The sequence below is a fragment of the Chiloscyllium plagiosum genome, chromosome 29 (genome assembly GCF_004010195.1).
Source record: "Chiloscyllium plagiosum isolate BGI_BamShark_2017 chromosome 29, ASM401019v2, whole genome shotgun sequence".
NCBI classification, from domain to species: domain Eukaryota; kingdom Metazoa; phylum Chordata; class Chondrichthyes; order Orectolobiformes; family Hemiscylliidae; genus Chiloscyllium; species Chiloscyllium plagiosum.
In genome coordinates, this window is record NC_057738.1 from 31840455 (window position 1) to 31858536 (window position 18082).

Below are 18082 nucleotides of genomic sequence, written 5' to 3' on the forward strand. Positions count from 1 at the left end.
GGAAACACGCATGTGCACCAATCAGGAAACACACATGTGTACCAATCTGGAAACACACATGCAACAATCTGCAAACACACATGTGCACCAATCTGGAAATATGAATGTGCACGAATATAGAGGCATACATGTGCACCAGTCAGGAAACACGCATGTGCACCAATCAGGAAACATGCATGTGCACCAATCCAGAAACACAAATGTGCACCAATCTGGAAACACACATATGCACCAATCCGGAAACACACACATGCACCAAACTGGAAACATACATGTGCACAAATCTGGAATCACGCATGTGCACCAATCAGAAAACACGCATGTGCACCAATATAGAAACACACATGGGCACCAATCCGGGAACACGTGTGTGCACCAAACTGGAAACATGCATGTGTACCAATCTGGAAAACCACATGCACCAATCTGGAAACACACATGTGCACCAATCTGGAAACACGCTTGTGCACCAATCCAGAAACATGCATGTGCACCAATCCAGAAACACATAAGTGCACCAATCTGGAAACACATATGTGCACCAATCCGGAAACACAAATGTGCACCAATCCAGAAACACATGCGTGCACCAATCTGGAAACACACACGTGCACCAATATGGAAACACACATGTGCACCAATATGGAAACACACATGTGCACCAATCTGGAAACACGCGCATGTGCACCAACCCAGAAACACACATGTGCACCAACCTGGAGACATGAATGTGCACTAATCCCGATCTACACATGTGCTCAATCTCGCAACACACATGCGCACCAATATGGAAACACACATGTACACCAATGCAGAAACACACATGTGCACCAATCCAGAAACACACGTGTGCACCAATCTGGAAACACACGTGTGCACCAATCCAGAAACACACATGTGTGCACCAATCTGGAAACATGCATGTGCACCAATCAGGAAACATGCACATGCACCAATATGGAAACATGCAGGTGCAAAAATCTGGAAACACACATATGCACAAATCTGGAATCATGGATGTGCACCAATCAGAAAATACGCATGTGCACCAATATAGAAACACACATGGGCACCATTCTGGACACACGCACGTGCACCAAACTGGAAACATACATGTGCACCAATCTGGAAACACGCATGTGCACCAATCAGGAAACACACATGTGTACCGATCAGGAAACACACACATGCACCAACCTGGAAACACACACATGCACCAATCAGGAAACACACATGTGTACCAATCTGAAAAACCACATGCAACAATCCAGAAACACAAATGTGCACCAATCTGGAAACATGCACATGCACCAATCAGGAAACATGCATGTGCACCAATCAGAAAACATGTATGTGCACCGATCAGGAAACACACATGCGCACCAAACTGGAAACATACATGTGCACCAATCCGGAAACACAAATGTGCACCAGTCTAGAAACATGCATGTGCACCAATCAGGAAACACGCATCTGCACCCATCCAGAAACACATGTTCACCAATCTGGAAACATGCATGTGCACCAATCCAGAAACACACATGTGAAGCAATCTGGAAACACACATGTGCACCAATCAGGAAACACACATATGCACAAATATGGAAACATGCATGTGCAAAAATCTGGAAACACGCCTGTGTACCAATCCAGAAACACACGTGGACCAATCTGGAAACACACACGTGCACCAGTCTGGAAACATGCATGTGCACCATTCAGGAAACACACACATGCACCAATCAGGAAACATGCATGTGCATGAATATGGAGGCATGCATGTGCACCAGTCAGGAAACCATAGAGTCATAGAGATGTAATTGGGTTGGGATATCTGGTCAGGAAATTGGCATGTACACCAATCAGGAAACACGCATGAGCAGCAATATGGAAACAAACTTGTGCACCAATCTGGAACACACACATGAACCAATCTGGAAACACACACATGCACCAATCTGGAAACACACACGTGCACCAGTCTGGAAACATGCATGTGCACCAATCAGGAAACACACACATGCACCAATCAGAAAACATGCATGTGCATGAATATGGAGGCATGCATGTGCACCAGTCTGGAAACACGCATGTGCACCAATCCAGAAACCATAGAGTCATAGAGATGTAATTGGGTTGGGATATCTGGTCAGGAAATTGGCATGTACACCAATCAGGAAACACACATGTGCAGCAATATGGAAGCAAATTTGTGCACCAATCTGGAAACACACATGAACCAATCTGGAAACACACGCATGCACCAATCTGGAAACACACATGTGCACCAATCTGGAAACATGCATGTGCACCAATCTGGAAACACACACATGTACCAATCAGGAAACACGCATGTGCACCAATCTGGAAATATGCATGTGCACGAATATGGAGGCATGCATGTGCACCAGTCAGGAAACACGCATGTGCACCAATCCAGAAACACCCATGTGTACCATAGAGTCAGAGAGACGTAATTGGGTTGGGATATCTGGTCAGGAAACAGGCATGTACCCCAAACAAGAAACACACATATGCAGCAATATAGAAACACACTTGTGCACCAGTCTGGAAACATGCATGTGAATCAATCCAGAAACACGCATGTGCACCAATCTGGAAACATGCATGTGTACCAATCTGGAGACATGCATGTGCACCAATCCAGAAACATACATGTGCACCAACATGGAAACAGGCATGTACAAAAATCTGGAAACACACATGTGCACCAATATGGAAACACGCTTGTGCACCAATCCAGAAACACACGTGCACCAATCTGGAAACACATACATGCACCAATCTGGAAACACGTATGTGCACCAATCTGGAAACACGCATGTGCCCCAATCAGGAAACACGCATGTGCGCCAATCAAGAAACACACATGTGTACCAATCTGGAAACATGCATGTGCACCAATATGGAAACACACTTGTAAACCAGTCAGGAAACACAAATGTGCACGATTCAGGAAACACACATGTGCACCATTCAGGAAACATGCTCGTGCACCAATCTGGACACACACACATGTGCACCAATCCAGACACACACACAAGTGCACCAATCCAGAAACACAAATGTGCACCAATTTGGAAACACGCATGTGCCCCAATCAGGAAACACGCATGTGCACCAATCTGAAAACATGCATGTGCACAAATATGGAAACACACTTGTGCACCAGTCAGGAAGCACGCATGTGCACCAATCTGGAAATACACACATGCACCAATCTGGAAACACACACATGTGCGCCAATCTGGAACCATGCATGTGCGCCAATCTGTAAACACACATGCACCAATCTGGAAACACACATGTGCACTAATATGGAAGCATGCATGTGCACTAGTCAGGAAACATGCATGTGCACCAATCAGGAAACACTCATGTGTACCAATATGGAAACACAGACATGCACCAATCAGGAAGCACACATGTGCGCCAATCTGGAAACACACATGTGCACTAAAATGGAAGCATGCATGTGCACTAGTCAGAAAACACACATGTGCATCAATCCAGAAACACACATGTATACCAATCAGGAAACACGCATGTGCACCAATCAGGAAACACTCGTGCACCAATCTGGAAACACACATGTGCACTAATCTGGAAACATGCATGTGTACTAATATGGAAGCATGCATGTGCACTAGTCAGGAAACACACATGTGCACCAATCCAGAAACACAAATGTGTACCAATGAGGAAACACGCATGTGCACCAATCAGGAAGCACGCATGTGCACCAATATGGAAACACACTAGTGCACCAATCACGAAAAACTCATGTGTACCAACCAGGAAACACGTATGTGCACCAATTTGGAAACACGCTTGTTCATCAATCCAGAAAGACCAATGTGCACCAATCTGGAAACACGCATGTGCACCAATCTGGAAACATATTTGTGCATCAATTTCAAAACACACATGTATGCCAATACAGAAACACACATGTTCATCAAAACAGCTACACCACATCATCACATAGATTTTTAATGTTGTTATCTGCAGAAACAAAGTTTGCAACTGAAAAAATGTTTTGCGGGGAGGATGTGATGGGTTGAACAGAGTGAGAGAGTGGGTATGGAGTGAGGGGAAAGTGAGGGATTCTACTGATGATTTATGAAGACTTGGTATCACACCTTGCCTTTTTGTTCCTGCTGCCTCACTTTTGAAAACCAGTGATTCCATTACCAACTCTATCAACTTAGCATGGGTTCAAATCCCTTGGTGGCAACTGCTGAATTGGGATTAAGTTCATTGATCTACAATTGAAAACTACACTGAGTGATAGTGACCAGCTCTGGCCTGCAGTTGACTCCAAACGCATGTAAGATACAAAAAAAAACTGCAGTCGCTGGAATCCAAAATAGACAGGCATGAGGTTGGAAGAACACAACAAGCCAGGCAGCATCAGGAGGTGGAGATGTTGACGTTTCAGGTGTAACCCTTCTTCAGGTCTGGGGGTAGGTGGGGGGAGAGCTGCTGATAAACTGGGTGGCAGGGCAGGGTGGTGAAGACAGGTAGAGGATACGACCTGTTGGTCAATGAGAGAAATGAATCCAGTTGGTGGTAGGGAGCAGTGGAAGGGAGGAGGAGGGGCTGGGAAGGGAGTCGGGGGAAGGGAAGGGAGGTTATTTGAAATTGGAGAACTCAGGGCTGTAGGCTGCCCAGGCGGAAGGTGAGGTGTTGTTCCTCCAATAGGCATCGTGGTTTGCTGCAGCAATGGAGGTGGCCAAGGATGATCATGTCTGAAAGGGAGTGGGAAAGGGACTGATTAGGGATAATCAACATGGATTTGTGCATGGGAAATCATTAACTTGATAGAGTTTTTTGAAGAAGTAACGAAGAGGATTGATGAGAGCAGAGTGGTAGATGTGATGTATGTAGCTTTCAGTAAGGCATTTGACAAGGTTCCTCAGGATAGTCTGGTGAGCAAGATTAGATCGCATGGAATACAGGGAGACCTAGCCATTTCGATATAGAATTGGCTCGAAGTTAGAAGACAGAGGGTGGTGGTGGAGGGTTGCCTTCGAGTCTGGAGGCCTGTGACCAGTGGGTCCACTGCTTTTTGTTATTTATATAAATGATTTGGATGTGAACATAGGAGGTTTAGTTAGTAAGTTTGCAGATTACACCAAAATTGGAGGCATAGTAGGCAGCGAAGTAGGTTACCTCAGATTACAACGGGGTCAGATGGGCCAATGGGCCGAGGAGTGGCAGATGGAGTTTAATTTAGATAAATGGGAGGTGCTGCATTTTGGTAAGGCAAATCACGACAGAACTTATACACTTAATGTTAAGGTCCTGGGAAGTGCTGCTTGGAATGCAGGTTCATAGTTCCTTGAAAGTGGAGTCATAGGTAGAGAAGATAGTGAGGAGGTGTTTGGTATGCTTTCCTTTATTGGTCAGTGCATTGAGTACAGGAGTTGGGAGGTCATGTTGCAGCTGTACAGGACATTGGTTAGGTCACTTTTGGAACATTGTGTGCAGTTCCGGTCTCCCTCCTATTGAAAGGGTATTGTGAAACTTGAAAGGATTCAGAAAAGATTTACAAGGATGCTGCCAGGGTTGGAGGGTTTGAGCTACAGGAAGAGGTTGAATAGGCTCGGGATTGTCTTCTCTGGAGTGATGGAGGTTGAGGAGTGACCATATAGAAGTTTATAAAATCACGAAGGGCGTGGATAGGGTAAAAAGACAAGATATTCCAATCTGTACGTCTCTATGACTCTAACATCACATCAGAAATACTGCACCTCCAACAGTGCAGTGTTCACCTGTTACTGCACTGGAGAGTCAGCTTTGATTTTGATGTTCAAATCCTGGAGTCAGGCTTGAATGCAGAAGCTCCCGAACCAGAAGACAAGATTGCTCCCAATCAAGCCGCAGGCAGAAATAGGCACTATTTAAAAGAATCGTGCAATAGTATTTGTCCACAGAAACTTATCATTCAGGCAAATCATTCAGTCACATCTGAGTCTTGGCTGTTTTTGTTGTTTCTTCCCACCTCCTTCACCTAAACCTATCATCATATCTTCCAGGGACCACAGTCTGAGCTAAACTACATTGTCATGTGGATAACAACACACATGATAATTAAAGGCAAATGGGGTCTAACTAAATTGGTTTCAGCTCTTTGATTGAAAAGCAAAGAGGGTTAATGGAAAGGATGAAGCTTGCTTTTGTGTGAATATGGGCTTACAAAGGCATTTGAAAAAGTGTCACTTTAAAAACCATGTAGCAAAATTGAAGGCCATGAGATAAAATGAACAATGAGAGCCTGGACACAAAATTGAAGCAGAGGGTGTTGAGAACTGATGCTGCTCAGACTTCTGTCCCCCAGGGGGCAGTATTACTGTGTTATTGTAACAAATGGATACACTAATACAGTTACTGATAAAGCAACAGTCAGATGATTGCCATCAGAGCAAGATGAGGGGACAGAAACAAGGGTGAAAGAACTTACAGAACCACATAGTTTACAGTTGAAACTGTACTAGGGAGCTGTGTTTAATATCCAAATATCAATATTGATTTTACAGTGCAAAGAAAAGAGAGTGGGCTTGCACCATTTTTGCAATGGCTGGTCAGTGTAGTATAGACACCCAATACCCAGAGAACTTGGTAAACCAGAGTAGTTACTACAAGAGTTCTTCAGTAACTAAAAACAGCACAAGACATGCTGACATCTCAGACCTTGTAGCAGTGAGTGGGCTCTCAAAATCATCAGATCTAAGTCCTTGAGGAAAGAGAAATAAACAAAAAGACTCCAATTGCTAGACAAAGGGACAGAGACTTTGCAGGTAAAGCAGTAACAAATTGCCGTGAGTGTTCGTAAGCCTTTAAACAAATAGTGAGAAAATCTGTAGCACTCAAAAAGGTCATTTCAGTGTTGTAACTGAGCAGGATGGCAGCTCCACTGAAGAGTCACAGCCAGGCAGAGGTTGGGAGCTCTGGAAGTGACGGGTTCACAGATCACAGGCAACATCAGAGTTGGAATGGATGACACATTCACGAAAAGAGCATCTAGTTCCTCCCACAGTCCACTCGTGTGTGTGTGATTTCCTTGAATCACACCTCCAATATCCTTATATGTTCGATGAGGATGTTCTCCACTCTTCTCCTGTTTTGGTTCTTAAAAAGTGATGACTGATTTATGACTGTAGCCCACTCATTCAATAAAAACTTCCAATCTGCTTTGGAGAATTGCGCACTTCTGGATCCCAGTCTTGGGGTTTGAGTTGCATAATGGTCCTTGAACATATGTTCTTCTTTTCACTGAAAAATAAACGATGTCTCATCTGTTGCACCTATGCCAATGAAGTCTCTTCTTAAGTTGTCTTTTAACATTCTGTGCCCACAGTATCCTGCTAATCTATAAGCTAGTTTAAAACAATTGGGCAATCTTGCAATCTGGTAGATCCGTTTCAAAACAGAAACAAAGAATTCCCATCAAGAGAAAAATTCTGGTCAACGTGTTTATTTTTAAGAGAAAATCTAAGAGGTTAGAAATGATCAGAAATATAATTCAGGTCATTGCTTTCAGCTGAAATTAAAGAGTTACATCTAAAAGTTTAGACCTTTATTTTCCAAGTGAGAAGGTTTAATGTGGAATTTAAACTAGATAGAAAGGAACTATTTTAATACTGGTTGACAACTTAACCGTGGTTAAAAACAGTGAACACGCAGCCAGCAAATATCCAACAAAGGGTTCAGGAGGAACACATCTTCAGCTTAGAGTTCAAACTAAAATGCCTAAAATAAGCTATAAAGGGCAGGAATTCATGAGGGCACCATGACTTGAAGCACCAGAAGACGCCATTGTTAAACAAAAATATTAATATCCAGTTAGGTCACCCACTGCGAGTAAACACAGTACCGCAAGAAGGAATTAGTAACAATTTTAACAAGAATTCCCAAAGTTCTCAGCCTTAGAGAAGCTCAAACAAAAGCACCATACTATACTGCAAAAGGAGGCTAAGTCAACATGCTTGTATCTTCTATAAGATTTATCTCAAATATTGCAAAAAGGCAAGGCACAGGTTACAGCTGACACATTATCAAGGAAGACTGTGGATCAGGCTGAAAAGGACGATTGAAGCCTTAGTGGAGTCATTTTGCACTGCAATAACCAGTATGTTACCAGCTACAGAGATGACACCAAGAGATATTTGTGCAGCCCAGAAAACAATTGAGGAGTGCACAAAGATCAGATTAATTGGCGCAGTGGCTCAATGGTTAGCACTGCTGCCTCACAGCGCCAGGTTTGATTCTAGCCTTGGGTGACTGCCCATGTGGAGTTCTCCCCATGTCTGTGTGGTTTTCTTCCCACAGTCCAAAGATGTGCAGGTCAGGTGAATTGGCCATGCTAAATTGCCCAAAGTGTTAGGTGCATTAATCAGAGGGAAATGGGTCTGGGTGGGTTGCTCTTTGGAGGGTCAGTGTGGACTTGTTGGCCTGAAGGGCCTGTTTCCACACTGTAGGGAATCTAATTCTAAATTTGTTTGGAACAGACAGCAGATCACAGGTGGATCATGTTGTGATGAAGTATCCTAAACAGAAGCAATGTTTAACTGTTGTAGATGACCCACTGGAATACACCCACAGATTGATCACACTGGAATCCATTAAATGAGAAATTCTAAAGCAACTTAATGGAAAACACGTGCAATTATAAATATATGGCTTGCTCAACAATCCATATGGAGGCCAAGCATATTTAAGGAATTGAGAACTTTATATTGTCTTTTGGATGTGTGTGATCAATGGTCAGGTAGCCACAAAGCCATTAATATCTTCAACATTTACAGATAGGCTTTAGTAGAGTCTAATTGACTCTAAAGGGAAGACACATTTAGTACTGGTGGGCTGCTACTCCAGATGTTTTGAAGTATCAAGACTTTGGAGATCTACAGCAGAGTCAACGATTGTAGAACAGAAAAGAATCTTTGCAATGTGTGGTTTCCCAGAGGAACTGGTTTTTGACAATGGACCACAAATTGTGACTCAAGAGATCATGACAGGTATAGAACATCAAACAAATGCCACATTCTTTACTTTATCCTGAGGCAAATGGAGAAGCAGAAAGATTGTTTCAAACCATAATGTTCTAAATGTCTAAGAACATAGATTAGGAATTAATCTTAGTTAAAATCCAGGTTCACACCATGGATACTCACCTGCAGAACTAATTGTGTAAGGAAGGATAAAATCAGAAATGTCTTTACTGAAATGCAATATTAGAACAAATAGAATGTCTTAGGATGATGAGAAGATCAAAGAGACAGTCAAAGCCCGACAGAACAAAGCAACAGAAATGTTTAACACTGATATGTGAGCCATAGACACTGTGGACTTGGAAAGCAGGTCTGGACAGTCAGAGGGTACAATTGTCAGAAAGGCAGAGCTTTTGTACACCTGAGGGAATACTCAGGAGAAAGAGGAAGGCATTGACCTTACTTGAGCTAAGAAGAGCAATTGAATATGATTACCTCAGGACATGAGACAGAGGTGACACTACTACATTGAGTACTGCACAAGTATTGCAGCAATATTGGGAATGGAACTGTCAATTGAACCAGGTCAGGGTGAGCAGTGTAAGCACCAAATCACCTTGATAGATGAGATTTCAGATAATGAGAAGAGGGGATGTGCTGATAGCATAATATAATAATGGTAATATTATAATATAATAGGGATCACGTAATAGTGATAATGTAAACTGTTAAAACAAATTGTTGAAATTTTGTAAACTTAAGCAACAGAGATAAACCCTTGGGGGAGATGTAGTATATTATGACAAATGGATACAGTAATGACAGAATCATAGTCATTTGACTCAAACAGAGCAAGGCTGAGCAGCAAAGGTAAAGGAACAGAACAGAGTATGGGAGATCCCTGAGAGCCCATGTAACTCAGCATAGCCATGGTGCTGGAGAGCTGTAATTAATATCCCAAAATAAGTCAAGTATTTACAGTATAATAGAGAGAGAGAGAGAGAGAGAGAGCTTTGCTTTATTTTAGGAATATGTAGACAGTATGGTTAACACAGCAAAGCCCAGAGAATTTGGTGTAACCCAGAGAGTTATAATAGGGTTCTCTCGAAGTAAAGAAACAACACAAGGCATGGTGACAACCCAGAGCAATTAGGTCCTTTGCTCTGAATAATATAAATTGATGGCCTGACATTGGGTATGTGTTTAGCATTTTGAAATTTGCAGATGACACAAAGTTTTGGAATGTTGTAAGGAAAGTAATAGCAAACTTTAGACTTGGGGAGACTGATCAAAATGGACAGACATATAAAAAAGAAGAATTTAATATAGAAAATTATGAAGTGATGCATTTTTGAAGTGAAATTGCAACACACTATAAAAAATAGATGGTACATGGAGGAAAGTAAAATTCAGTATCATGGCGATCTGGTTCAACCTCGTACCGTTACCAGGGGAATTGATGGAACTGACAGTCAGGAAATGAGTCTGAAGCACAGTTTAAGTCTTCCCAAATTTAATTGGAGGAACTTCCTGCTCAGCGAATATTGGATACTGGAAAAGCAGCAAGACAGATGAGAGACAGAGGAGGAGAATGAAGGAGATTGTGATGAGGGGGGAGCTGCATGTCATTGGTGTGTGAGTGCAATCTCATGTGTTTCTGGATGCTGTTACCAAGAGACAGCACAGAAATAGAACAAAAGCATAGAGATGTACAGCGCAGAAAAAGGCCACTCATCCCACCCACACTTGTGCTATCTCTAAAAGTCAAAATCCTTTTTACATCCATGACACAGAAAATTCCTCATTGTTGAGTACTCTTAATAAGATTTAAAAAGGACCCAAGGGGCAACTTTTTCACACAGAGGCTGGTGGGTGTATGGAATGAACTGCCAGAGGAAGTAGTAGTGGCTGGCACAATTACAACATTTAAAAGACATTTCGATGGGATGGGTGTATGACTAGGAAGGATTTAGAGGGAGAGAGGCCAAGTGCTGGCAAATGGGACTAGATTGAGTTGAGATATCTGGTCAGCATGGACAAGTTGGACCAAAGGGTTTGTTTCTGTTCTGTACATCTCTATGACTCTATGACTAGTCTACATGGACTTTAACAAAGCTTTTGATAAGATGTCTTTGATGAGATAACATCACAGACAGGTCAAAAGTGTAAAAGTCTGTGTAAAATGTAAAAGCAAATTGGCACATTAGATCCAAAATTAGCTGAAAGGCAGGAAGCAGAAGTTAGATGGTGGAGAGATGTTTCTGTGACTGGAAACCATTTCCAGTGGGGTTTCTCAGTGCACAATGCTAAGGCCCTATGCTGTTTATGATGTATACTAATGCTTTGGACTTCAATGTAAGGGGTATGTTCCAGAAGTTGACTGGTGACCCAAAAATTAGTCAGTTGGTAAGTAGTGAGGAGAATAGCCGTAAACTGCAGGAGGATACTCACAGAATGTTCTGGGGAAGATATGTGCTAAATGGAATTCAACCTGGAAAAGTATGAGGTAATGTGGAGGTCTAACAAAGCAATGAATGGTCGGAACGGTAGGATCTTGGAAAGTAATGAAGATCAGAGGGATCTTGGTGTGCATATTTGCAGATTCTTAAAGGTAGCAGGGCAGGTAGCTGAGGTAGTTTGGACAACACATTGAAGACTTGCCTGTATTAGCCAAGACATTGAAAAAAGAGTTGGGACAATATGCTGGGAGGGGATAACATGGGTAGGCCATAACTGGAGCACTGTGTACAGTTCTGGTCACCATATTATGTGAAAAATGTGATTGTACTAGAGAGGTTGCAGACACTATTTACCAGAATGCTGCCTGAGCTGGAGGATCTGAGATATGAAGAAAGCTTAAATAGGTTGGGGTTGCTTTCCTTGGAGTAGTGAAGATTGACAGGGGATCTGATGGAGGGATATAAGATTAAGAGAAGCACAGATCGATTTGATAGGAGGAAATATTTCCAATAGTACAGGGATCAATAAACAAGGAACATAGACTTAAGGTACAAGGTAGAAGGTTAGGAGTTGAGTTGAGGAGAAAGTAACTCATTCAGAGGATGATGGGAGTCTGGAACTCACTGCCTGAAAAAGTGAGTGAATCAGAAATTCTTGGAACACTTAAGCATTATTTAGGTATTTACTTTTGTTTGCAAAGCCTTTAGGACTATACGGTTGAGAGCTGGGAAATGAGATTAATGTATTTTGAACAGTACAAAAATGATGGGCTGAGTGCGGTAAATCTGATTGGGGCTTGAACAATGTTGGCTATGGCAAGAAGTGTAGCAGAATTGCATGACCCATCTCACAAGTCTTATCTTGATGTTGGAAATCCCTCGTTGCTTCTTTTGAGAAAGTTCCGGACATGAAAGTGAGATTCTTGCTGGATAGAGACAAGTTGCCCTGTTCAGGGGGCTTGTTGCTTCTGGGCAATGGGAAGGACTGGTCAGGAAGGGTCTTCAATGATGATTTGCTCCAGGGTGATGTGGATCAGTCTAGACATCTTCAGTACTTCAGACTACAATTTAATATATACAGTCTTATTGTGCAATAAAACAAATCGAAGGAGTTCAACCCCCAAAAGAGCTTTGAGATAGCCAAAGGAGCCCCTATGTAACCCAATTTGCCTTGAAGCGCATGCTTTGGCCAAAAGAAAAGCCAGATGAAAACACAGTGACAAAAAAAATATGAGTCATAGGGTCATCGAGATGTACAGCATGGAAATAGACCCTTCAGTCCAACTCATCTATGCCAGATATCCTAATCTAATCTAGTCCCAGAATTGTCTTTATTTCTTAATTTGTTCCTAATTTGTACAGGTCTATTTTGTACAGTAAAATGCATTGAGAAATGTTGGGAGCTGTTTCTGGAAAAACTCAGTAATTGTTTTGAGCTTTCTTCAGAGGAGTCCAGTACAGTCCATCATGTCTCAATGAGCCAACGGGTCAAGCTCTGTATGATATGATTCTCTGCCATCTATACTGCCAAATATGGCTGGAGCTTGGCCATGGTGTCGAATGGCAAGACTATCTTTTTGCTTCACACCACGGTTATCCATTTTCAGTATCAACTGCACCTTGCCTCCAATCAACCGCACTTTTAACGTTCTCATGACTTGCTGGGATGGCATTGTCAGAAAATGGCACACTTGTGACTTCATGCTCTGAGTTTTGCTAATTTGGAGCTAGCATTTTGGATTATCACCAGTTTCACTCCGTTGGCTTTCCTACTCTGCTGCAGTAATGGATGACCAACATCACCGCAACCAAAGCTGCAGGTTATTTGAATTTGACTCATTACAATTTTGCTGTCATTCACATTCTCACTTCCTCTCCTGGCTTTGTCTAGGAAATGAGCCGAAAACTAATTGCATCAGACTGACGTACTTCTTGAATTTGAAGTGGCTGAAGGGCTCAATGTTAACCCTTAAGAAAAGAAAATAGTTGGCTCCACATGTTATGGTCCCCTCTGTGGATTATTATAGTAAACACTGGAATCCCAGTGAGGATTTGACTGACATTACAACCACACCTCTTCAATGAAATAACTACCAAAAATATGAGGGAATATGTCTAATGATGTTAAATCATTCATGATTTATAACTAATACCATCCTCAGATGTATTCTTGGACTTTCATTTTGTAATAATACATATTTTTATGCATCTATGAACCAATGGTGGGTTTATAGTATCAGTTTGAAACAAGAGCCTATCCAGTCTGCAGTGTACTGTGGCTTTCAAATACAATGTGAACAATTTGAGGACTTACAATCAATGGTGACAGTGCTAATTCATGAAACCTGTTTCAGCCAGAATCAGAATAAAACCAATCTTGATGTCAAGCGCCCCACTATCAATGTCCTGGGGACACAGTAGGGAGGAGGGCACAACAATATGTATCTTGCATCCCCAAAACATAACCACAGTTATCATGGGTAATCGTGGTACCATCCCAGGATATTTCTGCAGCGGTTCCTCGAGGTAGTTGCACAATGTTCAGCACCATTCATGATTTCTCAGGTACTGAAGCAGTCCATGTCCAAATGCAGCCAGACCTGAACAACTTGGACTGATAAGTAACATTCATACTATGTATGTGCAAGGTAACACCAATCTCCAACAAATAGAGAATGTAACATTTTTGCTTGATATTCAAGGCATAATCATCATTTGATCTTCGACAGTCAACATTCTGAGTGTTATCATTTATCAGAAATAGTACTGGACCATACATATAAATACAATGATTACAGGAGCAGGTCAAAGGCTAGGAATTCTATCATGAATTATTCACCTCCTATTTATCCAACGCTGTCCACTGGCTATAAGAGCTGGAAATGTGTTGCTGGAAAAGCGCAGCAGGTCAGGCAGCATCCAGGGAACAGGAGAATCGACGTTTCGGGCATAAGTCCTTCTTCAGGGGGCTTATGCCCGAAACGTCGATTCTCCTGTTCCCTGGATGCTGCCTGACCTGCTGCGCTTTTCCAGCAACACATTTCCAGCTCTGATCTCCAGCATCTGCAGACCTCACTTTCTCCACTGGCTATAAGATACAAGTCAGGTGTGTGATGGAATACTGTCCATTTGTTTGGTATCATGCATTTTCAACAACACTCAAGAAACTCAACACCATCCAGGACAAAGCACTCTGTTTGACTGACACCCTAGCCACCACTGTCAGGGCAGCATGGTGGCTCAGTGGTTAGCATTGTTGCCTCACCCTCAGGAGATTGTCTATGTGGAGTTTGCATGTTCTACCCATGTATGTGGGGTTGCTCTGGTTTTGTCACACTGACTTACAATTATATCACTCTTTCTCATGGTGATGAAGTCAAAACACTTGAAACTCCATCCTTAACAGGACTGTGACCATCCCGACACCACACAGACTTTTTCTTATTTATTTGGGGGATCTGGGTGCCGCTGGCTGGGCCAGCATTTATTGTCCGTCCCTAGTTGCCCTTGAGAAGGTGATAGTGAGCTGCTGCAGTCTACCTGCTGTGGGTTTACCCACAATGTCCTTAGGGATAAAATTCCAGGATTTGGACTCAGCGACAGTGAAGGTCCGGCGATATGTTTCCAAGTCAGGATAGTGCCTGGCCTGGAGAGGAACCTGAAGATGGTGGTGTTCCCATGTCCTTGTCCTTTGAGATTGAAGTGGTTGTGGGTTTGGAAGGTCCTGTCTGAAGATCTGTGGCAAATTTCTGCAGTACATCTTGTGGATAGTACACACTGCTGCTACTGAGCATTGGTAGTGGAGGGAGGGGATGCTTGTGGATGTGGTACTAATCAAGCAGGCTGCTTTGCCCTGGATTGTGTCAAGCCTTTTGGATATTGTTGGAGCTGCACTTATCCAGGCAAGTGGTGAGTATTCCCTCACACTCCTGACTTGTGCCTTGCTGATAATAGACAGGCTTTGGGGAGTCAGGATGTGAGTCACTGACTGCAGTATACCTGGCCTCTGACCTGCTCTTATAGCCACCATACTTATTTGGTGAATCTAATTGAGTTTCTGGTCAATGGTAACCCTCAGGATGTTGATATTGGGGATTCAGTGATGGCAACGCTATTGAATGTCAAGGGATAGTGGTTGTATTGTCTCTTATTGGTGATGTCATAGCCTGGTATTTGTCTGGCATGAATGTTACTTGCCACTCCTGAGCCCAAGCCTAGATATTGTCCAGATCTTGAATATGAACTGGCTCAGTATCTGAGGAGTTGTGAATGTTACTGAACATTGTGCAATCATCGGCAAATATACCCACTTCTGACCTTAGATGGAGGGAAGGTCATTGATGAAGCAGTTGAAGATGGTTAGACCGAGGACACTGACCTAAGGAACTCCTGTAGAGATGTACTGGAGCTGAGATGACTGTCCTCCTACAACCATGACCATCTTCCTATGTGCCAGGTATGACTCCAAGCAGCAGAGAGTTTGACCCTAACACATTGATTCCAGTTTTGCTTGGGCTTCTTAATGCCAAACTTGGTCGTATGAAGTCTTGATGTCAAAGGCTGTCATTCTCACCATACCTCTGGAATTCAGCTCTTTTATCTATGTACTGAGATCAAGTGCTTAGTAGCCCTGGTGGAACCCAAACTGGGAGTAAATGAGCAGGTTATTGCTGAGCAGTGCTGCTTGGTAGCGCTGTTGATGACGCTTTCCATCATTTTACTGATGATCCAGAGTAGACTAATGTGGTGGTAGTTGGCTGGGTTCGATTTGTCTTACTTTTTATGTACAGGACATATCTAGGCAATTTTTCCCATTGTCAGAACCAGTACTGTAAAAACTTGGCTAAGGGACCTGCATGTTCTGGAGCATAAGTCTTCTGTACAAACGGCAGAATATTGTCAAGGCCTATAGCCTTTGCAGTATCAAGTGTCTCAAGCTGTTTCTTGGTATCTCATGGAGTGAATCGAATTGGCTGAAGACTGTGATCTGTAAAGGCGGGGACCACTGAGGAGACTGAGATGAATCATCCATTCAGAAGATTGCAGAGAATGCTTCAGCCTTCTCTTGCAGCTGTTCAAGAAGGCAGCTCACCACCACCTTCTCAAGACCAGTCGGGATGAGTAATTTATATTGGTCCAGCCAATCACTGTGATCAATTAAATATTTAAAAAAATCAAACAAACCTATCACGGTCCTGAATATTCTGTGGACATTTTACGAGAATTGGAATGGTTTTGGGAAAGGATTTCAGTCACCAGTCCAAATTACCTTTGTATGATCCAGATTTTGCTGGCATGGCTCATTTGCTTATTAACTATCAGCCCAGAGATACACCTCCAAAATGCATCAGGAGGAAAACATTCTTGGTCACAACATTTAAATAGCAGATGCACAATTTCAGTGCCAGATGCACCTGTAAGTGACAGCAGCTTGCTAGTCGGCCAGCTCAATAATTTCAGCATCACTGTTTCACAACATGTCAAGCAGCAAACTCCTTAACAAATTTGTTTTTGTGCTGCCTCAACGCACTTCTCAACAGAACAATGTTAAGTAACTGAGTCACGACATGGCATGTAGAGCACAAACAGACCCAACTGCTGAAAAGATCTAAGTATGAAGCACATCACTATTACCTGTCAAGTTAGAATCCCTATAGTATGGATACAGACCCTTTGGCCCAACAAGTCCACACGGACCTTCTGAAAAGTAACCCACTCCCCTACTTTATTATCCTATATGTACCATGACTAATGCACCTAACCTACACATTATGGGAAATTTAGCACAGCCAACTCACCTAAACATGCACATCTTTGGATTGTGGGAGGAAACCAGAGCACCAAGAGGAAACCCATGCAGACACAGGGAGAATGTGCAAACTCCACATTGACAGTTGTCCAAGACTGGAATTGAACCTGGGTCTCTGGCACTGTGAGACAGCAGTGCTAACCACTGAGCCACTGTGCTCTGAAGCAAGTGGATTTACAGGAGAAAGCCAGTGAAATGCACAACAGGAACCACATGGAGTGGTATAAAGTGCCACCTTTCACTTAACCTCCACCAGATGCATTGCTGCAAAGGTTTCAATGATCTAACGAAGAGAGCAAGACCACAGCTCACCCAGAGCCTGGAACCCCTTTCTGCACCAGGAGTGGAGTCATGTGACCCCAATGTTCCCCTTTGCTCCAAAATCTGGCCAACTGTATCACATTTTTAATCAACTTCTTATCACTCATCTCTGGGACAGTTGGCATTTGAACTAGGACTTTCTGGCTAAGAGGTAGAGATGCTGCCACTGAGCCACAAAACCCCAGCCAACTGTATCAATGACTTAAACATTGAATATTTGCTAAATGTTATTTAAACTAGTCAACAAAACACAAAATATGGTTTTGAAATGATGATTTACATACCTAAGCAGAGTCGAATCCTTTTAATTGGACGGATGGAAATGGAAAATATCTAAAAGGAAAAATAAAACATATTAGTTAGCCATGTCATAGGGTCATAGAGATGTACAGCATGGAAACAGACCCTTCAGTCCAACCCGTCCATGCCGACCAGATATCACAACCCAATCTAGTCCCACCTGCCAGCACCCAGCC

General features: G+C 42.7%; 1 protein-coding gene across 4 annotated transcripts in view; it reads right to left on the reverse strand.

Annotated features, from left to right (window-relative positions):
• Positions 1-18082, reverse strand: part of LOC122564302 (C-C chemokine receptor type 3-like) — a 52434-nt gene that overhangs the window by 24769 nt on the left and 9583 nt on the right. For 3 of the 4 annotated variants that reach the window (XM_043718972.1, XM_043718974.1, XM_043718975.1), the window contains exon 2: positions 17891-17939. The gene's annotated coding sequence lies outside the window, so the exon portion shown is untranslated. Of the gene's footprint in view, positions 1-5798; positions 5824-17890; positions 17940-18082 lie in introns of those variants that run through there. The other variant, XM_043718976.1, reaches the window with a different exon arrangement.